This window comes from Mytilus galloprovincialis, chromosome 3, assembly GCF_965363235.1.
Source record: "Mytilus galloprovincialis chromosome 3, xbMytGall1.hap1.1, whole genome shotgun sequence".
Lineage (NCBI taxonomy): Eukaryota > Metazoa > Mollusca > Bivalvia > Mytilida > Mytilidae > Mytilus > Mytilus galloprovincialis.
The window spans coordinates 3,049,996-3,068,509 of record NC_134840.1 but is presented as its reverse complement, the minus strand read 5'-3'; positions in this window follow the sequence as shown (position 1 = coordinate 3,068,509).

Here is an 18,514-nt window from a genome sequence, read left to right as displayed (position 1 = left end):
AAATAGATTGCATTCTATTCAAGATTGTTTTGTGAAAGAGTTGCAGCATGATTTAATCAGCAGAGACCGTCAACAATATCTGAACCTAAATGATTACCGCAACAGAGACAAAAACTGATTCTACCAAGAGAGAGGCAAGCCATATACATATAGGCAATCTTTTTTTCCAAGAACTGTTAGAAAGAGAAATAAGTTACCAACATCAATAACATCGGCCAACACATTTTTAATCAGGCACTACGTATTAAATGTGGTCAGCATCCATGAATCAATAACTTCGGCCAACACATTTTAAATCATGCAAAAGGTTTTAATTGTGGTCCGCATCACTAGCAGAATTGTTCGTCCTAAACACATTTTACTGCTCAAAAAAGTTTGTTTTAATGTAGAAAGTCTTCATTTTATAAATAGAAATCTATGTCTAATAAAATACCTCATTCTATGTGGCTCTACCTTTGTGTTGTTGAACACGTGTAAATAGGTATTCTATGGGTGAAGTGATACATAAATATATACACTTAACGTTTTTACAAATTTATATACATTGTTGTTCTACATTTCAGAAGAAGTTAATAGTGTGCATAAATTTGTGCGATAATGCGGTTGAAGGGAAATACATGATAGATAATTGGAATTGTATATGAAGGAAGGTATTTGATTAACTTTCATCAATTGACCGACAAAACAATAACGTCACTGAACGCTTGGTTGAATGCGAAACCTCCGGCATTTTGGAAATTTACGGAAGACATAATTTTGCATCAATATTATCCAACGTAAATAGCACACTTTAAAACTGGAAAACAGTTGCTTGTGTTAGTTGCCATTCTATTTCAGTGTATTGTGGATTGCCAAGGTAATAATAATAATAATAATAATAATTAATTATAATAGTAATAATAATAATATAATTTTTTTTTCAAAAGAGGGTGAACCAATTAGTTTTCCTTTATCTTACTTTGGGCCCTCATATAGTAAGTAAATTATTGATATAACTGTATATATATACATAAAATTAAACTAATTCATAGTGTGCATAAAAATAAATGATCTATGTGGTTTGACAGAGATATGTGAAAAAAACATAAAGATGTTGATATTTATATGTTTCTTTATACGCTATTCCATAGAATTGCAGAACTTTACGTAAAGGATGATTTAATGATATTTATGTCTGGCCGAATTACTTCCAAATTGTAAATCAATTATTTTCATAAATTTTCGAGATTTTAGATAAACAGGAGTTTTTTGTTGAACATTTTAATACAGGAATTTGTTTATCATATGGAATTCTGTCTCACAAACTTTACCAATTAAATCTGTCAAAAAGTTGTGTCATTCTTTTATTTCAGGTGTTGATTTTTTCATAATTAAAACAGAGCTTGACAGAGATCATGACTTAAATTGTTTTTCGGTAGAACGGACACTTTTTCACGCACAGTGTCACGCTGTGTCATCAGCATACATTTCAATTTTTTCGTAAATATTTTTTAATGGAAAATTATTTTAAAACAAAATTACACTAAAAGACCCTTGAGGCAATCCAAATTTTACAGTTTATTAGCTTATTAGAAAATTTCAGGTAAACATAATTTTGTGGCGTATCAAAAGATCATTTTTTTTTATATATATACCGTTGGTTTTCCCGTTTGAATGGCTTTACACAAGTAAATTTGAGGCCCTTGATAGCTTGTTGTTCGGTGTCGAAGGTCGTACCTTGACCTATAATCGTTGACTTTTTGAATTTGTTATTTGGATGGAGAATTGTCTCAATTGCACTCATACCACGTCTTCCTATATCCATATAAATGACATGTAGTTTTTGTTATTTATGTCAATTGAAATGTTTTAAAAATATGCCTGAATGTGTGATACGTTACAAATGATTTGTAAAAATGCACGAAGCTTGATGATCAATATTAGGACTTTTCATTATTGCTGGCATTTGTGATCCACCATTATCTACATAAGAAAATGCCTGTACCAAGTCGTGAATATGACAGTTGTAATCTAGTCGTTTGATGTGTCTGTGATTATGATAATCAATTATTAAGTTTTTGAGTGAACACTACTGTGATGGCAACCAGCAACAAATGACATAACAACTCAAAATAAGTAACAGAAAACAAAAATGCACAAAATCCTGCCCCCCTTCCACACACACACACACACACATTTTGATAAAATAACGACGTCAGACGAAAGGTTTATTCAAAAGAAAAAAAATAATAATACATCAGTTTCCTTTAGTCGTCTCGTGATGTACAATTCAAAAGTGAAATTCGTCACCTATTTCTTGACATTGAAATAAACTACAGTATCTTTTCTTCTTTGTCTATCATATATAACATATCCATCTACCAGTTTTAATTGGTAATCTATAATTATCAGTTCTAAATATACATATTATAAACCTATCTCTATCTAGTAATATATCTAAATATGTTTCGAAATTAAACTTATTCTTACATAATCTGCCTTTTGATTAGGTACTTTTCATTTTGAATTTTCCTCGGAATTCTGTTTTTTTTTGTTATTTAACTTTTTTCTGAACGCCAGTTTTGTTTAAATTGAGGAAAACAAAACTTGTATTGAACTATTTTTTAGCAATTTTGTGCTGAGGCCAGTTTGTACTAACTAGATGTTACTATAACAACATGTATTTAAAAAATATTTTAAAAAAATAACCCATTCAGACGTACAATTATAATGTGAATATTTAAACCATAAACTCACATACTATATCAATCCAATATTGTATATAAGCCATTTAACTGTTTCAAAGATAGATGGAATTTTAATTGAACTTTGTACAAGTTATAATTTCTCTTGAAATATCAAAATATATGTATAAAGGATACTCTTTAAATACATGATAATAATCACTAAAAATAATACTTGATAAAGTTGGATGAAAAGTTCTAAATTTTGAAAGTTTAACATATTTACTTTCTAATCTTTACAATTATTATAAAATAAGAATGGATATGGGGAATTTGTCATAAGACAACAAACCGACTAAGAGTAGAAAACAACCAAAGTGCACCAACAAGTCTCCAAAATATGAGTATGAGTCCTACGTTAGAACAGCTACCAAAATAAACTAAGCAAAATTATAATTATACATAAATTAGCAAAGGAATACTAACAGTTACTGACATGCCAGCTTAAGACTTCAATTAAACTGATTGAAAGATTATGTCTTTAATATATGAAAATCAGACACAATCTGTCCTGTTCGGGGTTAAGCATCAAACCATCTTAACAATGTCCGAAGATAGTTATCAAAGGTACCAGGATTATAATTTATTAAGACCATAACCTGTAGCACGCCAGCAACTACTATAACAACAACACATATCACTTAGCTGTTCTGTGTAAAAAAAGTTTTAATGTTTTTAAACCCGCTGCATTTCAATTACACATGTCTTAATAGTTATCAAAGGTACCATAATTATAATTTGATATGCCAGTCGCGCGTTTCGTCTACAAAAGACTCATCAGTGTCCCTCAGATCAAAATAGTTGTAAAGCCAAACAAGTACAAAGTTGAGGAGCATTGAGGACCCACAATTCCAAAAAAGTTGTGCCAAATACGGCTAAGGTAAATTACTCCTGAGATAAGAAAATCCTTAGTTTTTCGAAAGATAAAAGTTTTGTAACAGGAAATTTATAAAAATGACCATATAATTGATATTCATGTCAACACCGATGTGCTGACTTACTAGGCTCGTGATACCTTCGGGGACAAAACGTCCACCAGCAGTGGCATCGACCCAGTGGTGTTAATAGTAAGAAAAGGTTTTATACTATTTTGGAGGTTTTGAGACAAGGCTCTATGTTGAATGCCTTAATTTAACCTATATTGGTTTACTTTTACAAATTATGACTTGAATGGAGAGTTGTCTCGATGGCACACCTTCTTTATTCTTATTTACAATCTTCAAACTATTCTCGATTGAAAGTGTTCTTGGATGAACCTATTGAAATGAATGACAAAAAATATTTGGATCGATCAAAAGAAGCAACACACCAAATGTATATTATGATATTCAACCTTTTGTTTGGCATAATGGAATTGTATTATGGGCCTATACGTTTGTACACGTTTATCAACAGCCCAATTGATATCTTGCCTTAACCATTGTTTTCAAAATTATAATATAATGATTGGTTGGTGGTTTTTGCACAATAGGTAAAAAAAAAGAAGTATAATTAAATAGTTAGATAAGGAGTACATATATTTTCGTAATTTATCTAATAAAGGAAAATTGAAAAATTTAAACTTTCAATATATGATTATCGACATGTAATGGATGCAGCCATGACATGTTCATATGAGTTAGATGTGTAGTCATTTATTCTGTTCAGGCCCTGTGAATGTGAAAGATAACAGAACGGCCACAAATACTTTAGGTCTAGTTTTTTTTTTTAACTTTCATCAACGATATGTTTTCTCTTTGTTTGTGGCATAATCATGCCGATTGCAATACCCTTTCAAAATCCCGCTCGTCTAATGCCTTAGTGATTTACTCATTGGAGGAAGTCAGTGGTTCACTGATTTCATGGTTCTCACTAAATAAAATGCAGGATAATCCTGAAAAATGTCAAGCCTTAGCAATTGGTAGTAAAACACATGCAACCAACATAGTCTTCAACTTACATTGACAGAACATCAAATGCGATGATGAAGTAAAATTACTTGGAGTGACCATTGAAATTTAACCAACACATGATGGTTTTATACTAATAATTTTGGGGCCCTTTATAACTTGTTGTTCGGTGTGAGCCAAGGTTCCGTGTTGAATGCCGTACATTGACCTATAATGATTTACTTTCATAAAATGTTATTTGGATGGAGAGTTGTCTCATTGGCACTCATACCACATCTTCCTATTTCTAATTAAATATTCTGAAAAGAATAGGGAGATCACATTTGGATTAACTGGCAAAAATGACAATTTATTATAACTTTCATCATATTTCATATCTAAGTTTCTACCCACTCACATGACATTGAAAAACTGCAAAGACAAGTGCTCTGACTCAACTTAAATAACTATAATAGTTTTCACGAACAACTATTTGATCAAATCTAAACTTTCAACACTTAATATCAAATGCACGAGAACCATGGCATTACAAACTTGCAAAATTTTGATAAAATTCATCCGGAGTCCTCACACAAAATATTAGTATTAAGATGATTCATATAATTTTAGATACTAGTGTACTATCTCTATTTTGTTCGAACTGCAAATTCTAGCTTTTTTGACCTAGATTAATTTAATTCTTAAATTTGACAGCATTACAACAAAAAACAAAATGACCTGGGATTTAGTAAGCTTAGTAAACATTTAAGATAGCTGCTTAGTGTGATGAAAATCCAAGTTGATTTGAAAAAGTTATTAAAAAAATTAAAGTGTACTACAAATGTATCTCTATTTTGTCCGAATTGCAAATCCTAGCTTTTTATACCAAGATTACTTTAATTCTTAAATTTTACAGCAATACAACAAAAAACTAAATGAAATAGGATTCAGTAAGCTTGATATATATGTAAGATAGCTGCATAGTTTGATGCAAATCCAAGTTGATTTGAAAAAGTTATTAAAAAAATTAAAGTGTACTATCTCTATTTTGTCCGAATTGCAAATTCTAGCTTTTTATACCAAGATTACTTTAATTCTTAAATTTTACAGCAATACAACAAAAAACTAAATGAAATGGGATTCAGTAAGCTTGATATATATGTAAGATAGCTGCATAGTTTGATGCAAATCCAAGTTGATTTGAAAAAGTTATTAAAAAAATTAAAGTGTACTATCTCTATTTTGTCCGAATTGCAAATTCTAGCTTTTTATACCAAGATTACTTTAATTCTTAAATTTTACAGCAATACAACAAAAAACTAAATGAAATGAGATTCAGTAAGCTCGATATATATGTAAGATAGCTGCATAGTTTGATGAATATTCAAGTTGATTTGAAAAAGTTATAAAAAAAATTAAAGATGCCTATCTGAATTTTTATATAATAATTTTTTTTTTACATATTGTAAAATTAAATTCTTTCATTTCACAGCAATAAATCAAACTACCTAATAAGCTTGAATTTTTTAAGATCAATATTTAATTTAGTTAGATGGGCTGATTTACACCAGTCAAAACTAAATTTGAAGGTCAAGACTAGTCGAGACAGGTCAAGACTGGTTGAGACTGAGTCGAGACTAGTCGAGACAGGTCGAGACTGGTTGAGACTGAGTCGAGACTAGTCGAGACAGGTCGAGACTAGTCAAGACAGGTCGAGACAGGTCGAGCCTTGGTCAAGACCATTTCAGACTACACAAAGATCATCAAGTACTGAATCAGACTAATTAAGTAAAGTCGAGACCTAGTCGAGACCTAGTCGAGTACACTTAAGTACAGTTAAGTACAGTCGAGACAATGTCGAGACTAGTCGAGTAAAATGTGTGCTCGATTTTACTGATCGAGCACAAAAACTGGTCAATTCAGACTCTGAGGAGTTTGTAGTGAATGGTATAGGGGGATGGTTGAGATCTAAAAAAAAATGTTTACCCCTCCGTATTGTTGCGCCTGTTCCGAGTGAGGAGCCTCTGGCCATTGTTAGTCTTGTATGATTTTTAATTTTAGTTTCGTCTGTATAATGCGGAGTTTAGTATGATGTTCATTATCACTGAACTAGTACTATATCTATTTAGGGGCAAGCTGAAGGACTCCTCCGAGTGCGGGAGTTTCTCGCTGCTGCATTGAAGACCAATTGGAGGCCTTCGGCTGTTGTCTGTTCTATGGTCGGGATGTTGTCTCTTTGACTCATTCCCCGTTTCCATTCTCAATTTTATAATGGAATTGTATGCAACTGTCACACAAGTGAGAGGTTTAGCTAGCTATAAAACCAGATTTAATCCACCATTTTCTACATAAGAAAATACCAGTACCAAGTCAGGATACGATAACTGTAATCTATTCGTTTGATGTGTTTGAGCTTTTGATTTTTGCATTTGATTACGGACTTTCCGTTTTGAATTTTCCTCAAAGATCGGTATTTTTGTGATTTTACTGTTTGCGAATAGCGATCTTTCGGGACATTTAAGACGATTAGACATTAAGCGAGCTTAAAGTAATTTGATGATGTAAAATACTTTCTTAGTACTGAATAAAGGATTTTGTTTGGTTGATGAATTAGAATCACCAACAAATATTTTTGTTTCAATTTATTTCTATCATTTTGGTTGCATTAAGTTTCATTAACGATTTCATGTGATTAATGCTGCTCATTCGGATACATTTGGTCTTTTGATCTCGATTGGACAGAAATTGCAAAGTATGATTTCATTACGTCCGTGCAACACACAAAACAAGCTTTCAAACATATAATGTAGCCATGTGTTAAGTGGGTCCATAAAAATTAAATTCAAGGGTTGAGGTCACTCCCCTTGAATGCTTGCTGGGGTGTCGCATATTCAAATAAAGACTTTGTAGTCTCACAATATAGGAGATGACCATCCACCATCGGCAACTCCTCCAAAACCAGTGAATCACACTTTCACGCTTTTTGTAATATAGAGAGTGAACATTTCCAATCCGTAATTTGACCTAAATTAGTGAATTGATTTCAACTAAACTATTTACGGATTCGTTATGACATGATACAATTGTACATATCATATTTTACATTCTATGAGGTTTTTCATTTTAAAACATGGAGTTTATTCTTTCATATTATAAAAAGTTAATATACCAGGGAATAGATTTAAAACTTTTTCTTCTTGTCATAATGCTAATTACATCCCAGCTCCTTTGTCCTAATAGGGGTGATTTGAGCCGGATCAATCCTACCAGATCACCCAAGTTGGATTTTTTTTGTTGTGCATGCTTTAATTTGTTCTGTAATATTTTAGCGGGAATGTCAAATCCACTATAAAACTTATAATTAATTATACGGAAAAGACTATCTATCAAATTTCACGTAGAACAAATACACGAAAAGTGGAAAGACTAATTACGATAAAATATTGCACCATCTATTTTTGGTGCTACTTCCGAGATTTGGAGAAATCTGGTGAAAGACCGCTTGCGCTTGCAAGTCGAGAATTATATTAAATTAAATGTATGACCCCCGAATTTTGGGTGAAATGTGTTGCTTACTAAATTACAAGTTCCGTACCATCTCTGTTTGGTTCATCACTTGTATCTGAGTCATTAGGTGATCTATAATATCTGAGGAGACGTAAGCTTCACTACAACGTTATGGCGAAATAGCCCGTATTCTGCACCAGATTTTGTTAATATAGCAACGACTACAACGCCCCTATATTTAGCACGAGAAGTATGGCGGCAAGTAATGAAATAATACGATGTCAGGAGAATAATATGAAGAAATGCACCTATTGTAAATGAATTAACAATGTTAATCATACATACACAAGTTAATTAGACTACAGGTAATAGCACCACAGTTGATTTATTGATTCACATCATGAAATAACCCGAGAAAGTTACAGTAAAACCAAAGATTTAACTTCCCTGTTTGCACGGCACAACAATATGTAAATAGTGTTCATGTTATGTCATCAGTGTCAACAGGATGCGATAGTTTTACGCTGTATAAAGATATTTACAATGTGACGCTATCTTGCTGATACTTACAGTGAAGGACGTTGGTGGTAACATTGAAGTACGGATGATTACATAAACTTTTTTTATTTAGATTTTAGATTTCCTTTTGGTTACGGACTTTCCATTTTCAATTTACCTCGGAATTGTTGTTATTTTACTTTTCATGTTCATTTTTCGATATCGAAGTTCATTTGTTTGTTAGAATCAGCTTTTTGTAGGGAATTGTAAGTAATTCATTGATGCTCCTTTGTACGAGAGCAAATAGTATGATAAATGATTTTACTGAACCTGAGAAAATATGACACGTTTGCAAGGGACACGAAATTTTACCTTTTTCACCAAATGTTTGCACTTATATATGGTCCCCTCATGGATCTTTATATCAAACACTGCGTCTATACAGCAAAACAAAACGACATAGAAACACAACTCTCAAATTTCTGTTTTAAAAAATACATTAGGTCGACGTAATCAATATTGCACATGCTTATTATTCCGTATTAGGGCTGATTTGCTCATATTAAACATTTGTCCTAATTTCACCGCACATATAAGGTATATTTCAATCTATAATTTCCACAAGGTACTTACAGGTAATAACCTATTGCAGGACGATAACTCTTTTAACAATCTCTTATTTTATTCATACAATACATAACATCGATATTGAAATGCCAATACTATTCTATAGACAATAATTGATGCAAATTATTTCTAATGAAAATATAAACTTCTCATAATGATCGACCACTATAGATTTTGAACTTGCTACCATGAGTCACATACACCCTCGCAAACCAGTGAAAGGAACATTCCACACTACTCCGGCGCATCCTATTACACTTCGGCGTGAACATCGAACTTCATGTCCCCATTGCACTTCCGAGTCCTACATATGTAAATAATTTTAAGGTCGTACGAGGATCCAATGTTGTTAATTTCTATGTCCCTGGTGGAGATGTGTCTATTTAGCAATCATTTAGCTTACATAAAACCTTACAGCACATAGAAGAATTTATTTGTTCGTATATGCAAAATATGAGAAACGAGCTAATATAGCTGCGTCTATTATGCTATTTCTAATGTCAGGGTGCAAAAAGAAATTTACATTCACTAGAATTGATCAGCAGTGTGCAAAATTCGCAAAACACTTATCGTCATTGTGCATCGAATCGGGCTTTACTCCTATTTCACACATACCTATTTGTTAAGATTTTTCAGTTCTTGGAAAGTAGTATGCAAAACAGGTCCAATCAAAGAAAAAAACCAAACAACATAAGTGTTTAAAAGAAAACAAACCATTGAGATTACTCTATGTGTCAGGAATTGTATTTTAAAGTATAGTTCTGTCTTATAGGATGCAGGGACAGACCTCATAAATCAGATGTGAGAACAGATGTGCAGCCGAAACTGGTTTTTCAACAGGATTCTTACAGTCAACAATCAATTGTTTTTGAGAAAGAATAAAAAAGAGAAATGAAGCTGGTTTATCCTTTTTATATGATCTTGTTTTGCTTTATTGTATATTTCTTAACAACTAATGTTCTATGCTTAGTCGTATAATATCAGTCGTTTCAGACAAAAAGCTATAATGCATCTATGAAAACATTGAAATTTGTCATCTTAGCATGAATGCTTGAAACTCGCTTGTTTAAATTATATATGTGACAGATTTTCAACAGCAGCTCCTTATGTGATTGAACGCTGGAATGTGATGGTTTGGCGCTGAAAAGTACACCTTTGATCTAATTATAGTACGATTGTGGCATTGGGACGATAAAGTGCGTTGTTGGTAACGCTGAAAGGGGAAGGGGAAATAACTGTAACTTGACTTCGGATTCAAACTTCTCGTAAACTGAGTTTTACTTGCATATTGATGTTTGTATGTTTTTTCTACATTGGCTAGGGGTAAAGGTGGAGGGTTGAGATCACAAAACATATTTAAACCCGCCGTATTTTTTCGCCTTTCCAAGGTCATCAGTCTGTAGTATTTGTCAGTCTTTTCAATTTAAGTTCATTTATATGTTTTGGAGTTTATTATGGCCTCCATTATCACTGACCTAGTACACATTTTCGTTCAGGAGCTAGCTAGAACATGTCTTGGGGTGCGGGATAGTTTGTGGACTCATTCGATTGTTTTTTCTTTTTAGTGGGGTTGTTGTCCATTTGACATTTTCTCTATTTCCACTCTAAATTTTATTTTATTGTTTTTTTTTCATATTCACATTTCGAAAAAAAGTCAATCTATTTGTTTGAAGAAACACATGTTTTTGTTTGGGTTCAGTAGATCATCGATCACCCTGTAAATCAGACCAGTGAATAAAAGAGATAGTAGTTACTATATCTGGTGGTGATATGAATATGTTTGTAGGGACACGAAATCGTATTTTCTACTGTAACTCTTTTATGCTTCATTATAGATCGCTATTTCAAAGACGTACGTCTATGCACAAAGACAAAATCACATATAAAAAAGTATTCGCCAATTTTCAAAACCATTAATTGATGGATGTTTGATCACATAATTCAGTCTCAAAAACTTTATGCATATTCCACATGAGAATAAGTTAACTAGGAGCCTAGAAGTTTAAATTACGAGAAAAGGGAAGCGATTGGTTGAGATATCCAATCTTTCTCGATCCGTTAATTATTTTATCATGGAAATCAATGAAGTACAATGACTTTTTTAGACATCTTATAAAGAGGCCAACTTCTCTGAATGATTGTACAACTGTTGATTTTGAACTTGCCATCACGCGTCTTATAGGTAGGTTTCGCTAGCCATTTAACCACGTTCAATCCACCATTCTTAAAATGTCATGTACCATGTCGTGGATATGGCAGTTGTTATCAAAGCCGTTTTTATGTATTTTTGAGTTTGTGTTTTGTTGCACTTCAGTGTTCCTGATGTTCATTTGTTTTCCTCTTTTAAATGATTTCCCTCGGGTTTAGTTTGTAACCCGGATCGTTTTTTGCTTCTTTTTAGATCATTGTATCTAGTTGTTCCTTCATTCAGTACAATTTACATCTGAATTTGCTAGCAAGAAAATTGCTTTCCTCTACACTGCCACATATGTAAAAAAACGATGTCATGACAACTGATCTCCACACGAAAAAAACTGATAGACACCAAGTTTTCACCCTAAACACTGCTCAAGGAGCATTCCTTACAGTGAAGTCATTAGACTAAAGCGAATTTGCTCCTCGGAATCCAAACTCAACTATCGTTTTTATTTATATTGTAGTCCTGTGTTGTCATTTTGATGTTATATTTCACATGGCCATAAAAGTGCGAGGTTTGGCATGCCACAAAACCAGGTTCAACCCACCATTTTTTCCTTTAAAAATGCCCTGTACCAAGTCAGGAATATGGCCATTGTTATATTGTAGTTCGTTTCTGTGTGTATTACATTATAACGTTGTGTCGTTTGTTTTCTCTTATTTTTTTTAGTGTAAATTCACATTGCGATAAGGCGTGTCACGGTACTTGTCTATCCCAAATTCATGTATTTGGTTTTGATGTTATATATATGTTATATTTGTTATTCTCGTGGGATTTTGTCTATGTGTGTTACATTTTAGTGTTATGTCGTTGTTCTCCTCTTATATTTAATGCGTTTCCCTCGATTTTAGTTTGTTACCCCGATTTTGTTTTTTGTCCATGGATTTATGAGTTTTGAACAGCGGTATAGTACTGTTGCCTTTATTGGAACAACTCAGAAAACCACTAAAATCAAAAGGATAGAAAACCAAAAATCTCTCAGAACCTATAGATAAAGCCCAAGAAAAAGATCGAACGATCCACATGGAATACAAAGATTAGACGACCCGCCCAGATATAATTCAGTTTGTTGTCACCTTCCATACTGAATTGACAAATATTTCAACTACTGTTCGCAAGCACTGGCGTTTTATTGAAAAAGACCCTTCATTAAAAGAAATTTTCCAGCACCTACTGTTATTGGGTATCGCAGTCCCAAAAAGCTCAAAGAATACTTGTCTCATCTAATGTAAAAAACACGAGACTTCTAAAATTGTGTTTTACAAACAACGCGTAAGAAGCAATTGCAATTGCACTAAAATCGACCACTCTTTCACCTGCACATTAACAAAGCAGCAATACAACATAAATGTTACATCTAATTGTAACAGTTATCAAAGGTACAATGATTATAATTTAGTACGCCAGACGCGCGTTTCGTCTATATAAGACTCATCAGTGACGCTCATATCAAAATATTTGTAAAGCCAAACGAGTAAATAGTTGAAAAGCATTAAGGAGGATCCTAAATTCCAAAAAGTTGTGCCAAATACGGCTAAGGAAATCTATGCCTGGGATAATAAAATCCTTAGTTTTCGAAAAATTCAAAGTTTTGTAAACAGGTAATTTAGTCCTGGAATCTATGATGAGTTTATTTACAACCACTCGGTCGATGCCACTGCTGGTGGAGATTTGTTTCCCCGAGGGTATCACAAGCCCAGTAGTCAGCACTTTTTGTGCTGACATGAATTATCATTGATATTGTTATATTTATAAATTAACTGTTTACAAAATATTGAATTTTTATAAATACTAAGGCTTTTTTACCTCAGGCATAGAGCCTTAGCTGTATTAGGAATTTTGGATCTCAATGCTCTTCAACTTCGTACTTTATTTGGACTTTTTAACTTTTTTTTATTCGAGCGGCACTGATGAGTCTTTTCGGCGATTATTATTATCCATGTTAACAGCAGTTTTGTTTGGAGCTAAATGATACTACAATGATGCAAATCTTTAGAGATATATCCAAGAGAAGTATTTTCGATATCAACAACATTTGTTGATTTGAGCGTCACTCGTCTGCTGAATATTTTGTAGACTAAACGCGCGTCTGGCGCAAATACCAAGTTCAATCATGGTATTTATGAGTCCATATATCGATATTGATATGCACCTTTTACTTTATTTGTCGCATCAAACACACCATCAGTCGATGTCGATGCATTAAGCCAAAAACAAACGTGGGACGTTTCTTGAGTTAAACTGTTTAATCTATCGACAACTGAGAAATGTTTTCACGAGGTAAATGTTCTCTATTCATTTCGTATGATCTAACAGTTTACGCTGTTTAAATAAGAGTGTGTTGGAGACTTCAGAAAGTTTCCTCAAGTGACTTGTTCTATATTCATTTTATATATTATAGGAGTTTTTATTTCAATGTGCAGACATGGGAAATGAAAATTTCCGTACCAACCCCAAGGACATTAGTTTTCGATGGATAAATACCATCACTACTTGTCATTATACAATCAAACATATCATTCTTCATCCTATGTATTTAAATATTTACAAGGTTAGTCATGTCTGTAATGTTTTTGCATGTAACCATATTTTACCTACTGATCATATGAATTAGATGTCAATGTCATAAACTAAATGAAATGTATTTGTTTTAAAGAATACAATAATTTGGAAGGTGACAACTTGATTATGTTGTATAAATACAATGGAAAAAATAAATCGATAACAATGCAGCCATCCTCTAATCATATCAAACTTTATATTTGGTCTTAATTGAATCAACTCAATCTGTCTTATTTCATTTTATCATCGTTACCGAGTAAGTGTCGACGTGCATGTTATCAACATTTGGGTTGTCATCTAAGTCGTATTTGGTAATGTCATGACTGTATAAGTTCATCGATATCGATTTGATGTCAATCTTTGACATTTGTAATAAATATCAATCTAAGAACCTCTACAAAGATTCGTTCGTAGTGATACTGACAGGGGAATATAATTGATGAACGTAATTTTGATAATTATGTTTTAGTTGTTGGAGTATATGATAATTGAGTGAAACGTTTTTTCTATCATGTTTATCATGAAAAATAAGCTAAATTTTGACCTTAACGGCAGTACAACACGAAATCGATCTCTTTGTAAATGAGTCCAAAAATAATTCAATCCAATGAATATGTCAGTATTTGTACAAAAAAGTGTACTCTTTCTTTTAATTCTCAACGCAATATGGTTGCCACATAGGTCTATGTTAGGATATTGTTGTCTTCTGTAGAACAAAAATCATCGAAGTTGTTATAGTGTTCAATGTGTATATAACACTCCACGTCAATGTCAACAGTAATTTACTGTTTAATTGACCTACTTTATCAGATAGTTTTATCGTCAAGAAGAAATCCTTGCATTGAGAATTAAAAGAAATCCTTTTGATTTAGGTCACATATCGAAATTTGTAATTTTAAAACAATCTTCGTTAATACTTTGATTAAAGAGCAGATAAGTATGAAGTAAAATGTATCCTTGGTAGAGTTTTTATTGCATTGAATTGTAAATCGTTGTACATTTATATTCACGTCTTTAGCTGAAAGGAAGCTTTTCAGATATGTTAATATTCAATTCAACATGACGTTCTTTTGCGAAATTCACATTCAGTAATACATAAGATCTAAATTTAAGAGTTTTCAAAATGTCTTTACTCTAGAGAATTTTAATATTCGCGCAAAATGGATTTAAAATAGTCATCATGATAACGTCTTTGCGTTCACAATATTCCAGTAAATCAAGTTCTGCAAGTAAGTATACGAAATAAGAACACCAGTTATTTTTACATCACTCATGAAAAGACAAAAGCTTGTTAAGTAATGCTAGTGTTATTGAATTTAACAAGTCTATTACAAAAACCCCAAAATCTACCTCACGACTTATCAACTGAAATCTTAAAGGATGCCAAAAAAAAAATAACCGTAAAGGTTATTGCACCTGCATTGCACCTGCATCCATAATTAGACGGGTAGAGAAATATGCATGCACAGTACTATGTCCAACAAACAGAAGACAATAACAATCAAAACCAAGGAGTAAACCAAAAGTCGTAAAACCAAAGACATTTACATCAACAGTTAAAAATATTAAATAAGAAACAACACGAACTCCACTAAAACCTGGGAGTGAAATCAGGTGCTCCGGAAGGTTAAGCATTTCTTGCACCGTAAACGTCACCCGTCGTGTTATTTCTTTGTTCAGTCCGATAATAATTGAAGGTTATTATGACTGTAAGAAATTGTTAAGAGAAATAAGACAAAGGCAAACAAGCAATCACAGAAAGGACCAGCAAGTTTTTCGAACACAGAACAAAAGTCAGGCTATGTCAGGAATATGGAAAAAACAGTGAAATGTGATGGCCTTAAAGAAGGCTAAAAACAAGTAGATTGCATTCTATTCAAGACTGTTTTATGAAACAGTTGTAGCATGATTTAATCAGCACATACTGTTAACAATGTCTGCACCTAAATGATTACCGGAACAGAGACAAAAACTGCTTCTACCAAGAGAGAGCCAGTACATATGCCTATGGGTAATCTTTCTTTCCAAGAACTGTTAGGAAGATAAATAATTTACCAACATCAATAACATCGGCCAACACATTTTTAATCAGGAAATAAGTATTAATTGTGGTCAGCATCCACGAATCAATAAAATCGGCCAACACATTATAAATCAGGCTAAAGGTTTTAATTGTGGTCCGCATCACTAGCAGAATTGTTCGTCCTACACATATTTTAGTGCCCAAAAAAGTTTGTTTTAATGTAGAAAGTCTTCATTTTATAAATAGAAATTTTGTCTAATGCTTAGTCCGTTTCTGTGTATGTTACATTTTAATATTGTGTTGTTGTTCTCCTCTTATATTTAATGCGTTTCCCTCAGTTTTAGTTTGATACCCCAATTTTGTTTTTTGTCCATAGATTTACGAGTTTTGAACTGCGGTATACTACTGTTGCCTTTATGTATGTCTAATAGAATACCTCATTCTACGTTATACATAAATATACACACTTAACGTTTTTACAAATATATATATAAATTGTTGTTCTACATTTCAGAAGAAGTTACATTTGTAATAGTGTGTATAAATTTGTGCAACAATACGATTGAATGGAAATATATGATGGATAATTGGAAGTGTAACTGAATGAAGGTGTTTGATTAACTTTTATCAATTGACCGACAAAACAACAACGTCACTGAACGCTTGGTTGAATTCGAAACCTCCTGCATTTTGAAAATTTACGATAAACATTATTTTTGAATCGATATTATTTAACGTAAATATTACAGGTTTTTTTTACTCGAAAAACGTTGCACAATGAAGCTTCTCATTTCGGTTGTTGTGTTAGTTGCGATTCAGTGTATTTCAGAAAGCAAAAGTAACTTTTTAAATCGTAGAATTAGGAATCTCGCTTTGGTGTCAACAAAGTGGCATCTAAAATAAGGGTTGATTTTTCATTATTAAAACAGAGCTAAACAGAAGTCATGATTTAAATAATTTGTCGATAGAACGAATACTTTTACCAGCACAGTGTAACGCTGTGTCATCATCATACATTTTAATTTCATTGTAAATATTTTTTAATGGAAAATCATTTGTAAACAAATTTAACAATAAAAGACCCTTGAGGCAATTCAAATTTTACAATATGTAAGCTTATTAGAAAATTTCAGGTAAAAATAATTTTGTAGCGTATTAAAGGATCATATAATAGACATGTAACTGTTGTTATTTGTGTCAACTGATTTTCTTTACATATGCACGAATGTGTGGTACATTAAAAATGATTTGCAAAATTGCACGAAGCTTGATAATCAATATTGTGAATTTTCATTCTTGCTGACATGTGTGATACACTATTATCTTCATAAAAAAATGCCTATTTTAAGTCAGGAATATGACAGTTGTAATCTATTCGTTTGATGTGTTTGTGATTATGGTAATCAATTATTAAGTTATTGAGTGAATATTACTGTGATGGCAACCAGCAAGAAACGACACAAACATTCAAAATATGTAACAGAGAACAAAAATACACAAAGTCCCCACAAAGGATACTTGATAAATTTTGACACGTGCACATGAAAGAACGACTTACTTACAGCTTTTACATTAATGCTAGAAAGACAAATCTTTGTTTGGCTTGCTTGCTTTGTGTGTATCAATGTCTGCTCAAGCATGGCAATTAAGATAGGCGGGGCTTCAGCTTGTATACATCATACTTAAATTTTATTGAACGTTACGTTTGAGGTTTAGGACACTTAATTTTAAAACATCACATGACAAATATTCTCACATGTTTCCTCACCTGTAAAAATACAATAATTGGTCAATGAAAGAAAAATATAAACTTAATATTGGTTTTTTTTATATAACATATCAATCTATTAGTTCAGTTGTTTCCGTGACTGCCCTTTCATTTATGTAACTCAAGAAAAAATTCCAATAAATGGGTAACAATTGTATCGAAAAGAGAAAATCGAGTGCACCTTTTTTATGTTAGGGTGTGTTTGAGATGAATATTTTGTCTTGAAAACGTACAAAGGAAGAGTATTTGATACATCATCTCGCTTCAGATTCTATCATTTTTATATAGCAAAGCTACAGGTTGACTTTATAACATAAAAAAATCACAATACTAAAAGATGAAATGTAGGGGTCAAGTGAAATACCTATCCAATGAATCACAAATCAGAGTAGGTGTGTTCGAATAGCTATTTTACTAAAAGTTTTTGACGACAATCTTTAAGTTGGATGATGAAAATGCATAACTTCGAAAAAAATTTGGTTTCCATTTCTACGATTGTGAAAATGAACTGCCGTAATGGGGAGATAATTTTGACGAAGTAGAATCCTGACTGTATTGTATATTTACAGGTGAGGAAACATGTGAGAATATTTGTCATGTGATGTTTTAAAATTTAGTGTCCTTAACCTCAAAAATAACGTCCAATAAAATTTAAGTATGATGTATACAAGCTGAAACCCCGCCTATCTTAATTGCCATGCTTGAGCAAACATTGATACAAACAAAGCAAGCAAGCCAAAC